Source organism: Sinohyriopsis cumingii, chromosome 7 (genome assembly GCF_028554795.1).
Source record: "Sinohyriopsis cumingii isolate HCF-2022 chromosome 7, ASM2855479v2, whole genome shotgun sequence".
Classification (NCBI taxonomy): domain Eukaryota; kingdom Metazoa; phylum Mollusca; class Bivalvia; order Unionida; family Unionidae; genus Sinohyriopsis; species Sinohyriopsis cumingii.
Genome location: NC_142967.1, coordinates 36835314 through 36838110, shown reverse-complemented (window position 1 = coordinate 36838110; position 2797 = coordinate 36835314).

Sequence of the window (2797 nt, the reverse complement as noted above, 5' to 3'; positions counted from 1 at the left end):
TCTATTAACATACATTATTATTATCATCATGAAAGCTTAAAAATTTATATAATGGTCCATAATTCCATACCATCACACTGGTCCATAATTTCCATACCTGCACACTGGTCCATAATTTCCATACCACACACTGGTCCATAGTTTCTATACCCTCACTCTGATCCATAATTTCCATGCTATACACTGGTCCATAATTTCCATACCCTCACACTGGTCCATAATTTCCATACCTGCACACTGGTCCATAATTTCCATGCTATACACTGGTCGATAATTTCCATACCCTCACACTGGTCCATAATTTCCATACCTGCACACTGGTACATAATTTCCATACTATACACTGGTCCATAGTTTCTATACCACACACCCACTGGTCCATGGTTTCTATACCATCACTCTGATCCATAATTTCCATACCTGCATAATGTTCTATAATTTCCATACCTGCAGAATGTTCTATAATTTCCATACCCTCACACTGGTCCATAGTTTCCATACTGCACACTGGTCCATAATTTCTGTACGACAAACTGGTCCATAATTTCCATACCACACGCTGGTCCATAATTTCCATACCACATGCTGTTCCATAATTTCCATACCTGCATACTGGTCCATAATTTCCATACCACACGCTGGTCCATAATTTCCATACCACATGCTGTTCCATAATTTCCATACCTGCATACTGGTCCATAATTTCCATGCCTGCAGAATGTTCCTTAATTTCTATACCCTCACACTGGTCCATAATTTCCATACCCTCACACTGGTCCATAATTTCCATACCCTCACACTGGTCCATAATTTCCATACCCTCACACTGGTCCATAATTTCCATACCTGCATACTGGTCCATAATTTCCATACTGCACACTGGTCCATATTTACCATACCCTCACCCTGGTCCAGTAGTGATTTACTTGCTTAGTTTCATGTTATAAACTTCATTGTATGGAGATTTTTACATCTTTGACTCGTCCATGTAGAATATGTACTTAGCAGCAAACAGTATTGGCTGTCATCATTTGGTATGTACTGCACCAGTAGGTCTGGGTCTGTGCTGTTGACTTTGAATCATATATAGAAGAAACAGTATAAACCACTATTAGTACACCAACAGATCAATGTAGGACTCCATCCTTGATTATTATCATTATGATGGGGGGGGTAGGATATCCGCTACACCCCCTCATTGTCACTGTTGGTGTTGATATCTTGCACTGTTTGACTGTTGGACCCCAATAATTATAACCATTTACTGATAGTCTTAATTTCATTTGTAAGTAGCACTTGTAGGTTGACCACGATAAACTCAGAAAAAAACAACATTAAACTCTTAAATGAATCAAGGTTTAATCAATCTGCCCTAATGAACTGAGTCTGGACACACTTGACTTCACAGTGTGTTGATAATATAAATCAAGGTTTACACAGTCTGTCCTCATAAACTGAGTCTGGACACACTAGGCTTGACAGGTTAGTTCATATAATGTCAGTCTGCACTTAGATAATTCTACCATTACTAAAAGTTGATGAACCATTAAATGACTTCTTGACATCAAAAACTGCTCAACAGAGATTGACCAAATTTGACAGAAAGCAACCTGGCATGAAGATCTTTTTCATTTTTTCAACTGATGCTAGTCCTCCTTATCAGATGGCATCATTACTAACAATATGAAAACATATAAACAACTTTTCAAAAATCATTCAACAGAATTTGATTAAATTTGACAGAAAACTTACTGGCTTGAAGATCTTTTAAGTTTGTTCAAATGATGCTGATCCACTGTCAGATATGTCCACCAATACTATAATTAAGAAAACATTTAAAAGAATTCTTATCAAAAACTGCTCAGCAGAATTTGAGTACATTTGACAGAAACCAGCCTGGCATGAAGGTCATGCAAATATGTTTAAATTATACCAATCAACCATCACAGCTGTCGCAAAAAATACAAAACCCTTGAAACAACTTCTCCAAAACTGCCGAACAGAATTTGTTCAAATTTGACAGAAAATGTCCAGGCTTGAAAGTCTTTCAAATAAAATGATGCCAACGCAATGTTAAATATGGCCACCATTACTAAAAAAAAAAACATGACTTTTTCTGTTTAAAAAAACAACAGTTTTAAATCAGAAAGCATTCTGGAATGAGGTCTTTCAGACTGGTTAAAATGATGCTGATTTGCCTTCGAATATGACCATCATTACTAAAGATAGAGAAATTAAGATGAGATTTGTTAAAATGATGCCAATCTATCATCTGATCTGGCCACTAGAAATAGACAAAACATTAAACGACTATCAGAAACTGCTCAACAAAAATTGACCAAATTTGATGATGCTATCAAATTTATACAGATGATGCCAATTTGTTGAAAAATATGACTGCCATAACTTAAAATGGAAAGCCCTTAAATTACATATAAAAAAATATTTGACTAAATTTTGGCAGCAGTAGAAAAAAACTGTAACAATTTCATGTAGAATACCAATTATCTAACTTTGATCTTCTTTGACAGAAAGTGTCCTAGCTTGAACACCTTTTAGATTTACGAAAATGTTACATTTCTACCATCATTTCTGGCTGCCTTTAATCAGAGATGATAAACAGGGACACATCAAGACACCCAACCTGGGATGGTATTGATCTCCCTGCTGTAGATCCATGGAGTCCCATGCTGCATCAACTGAACTATTGTGGCTTCCCAAATATGAATGAAGATATAACTTAAGAAACCTAGAAAAGGTTGTTTTCACAACATATGCTATCAATAGTATATGAAGA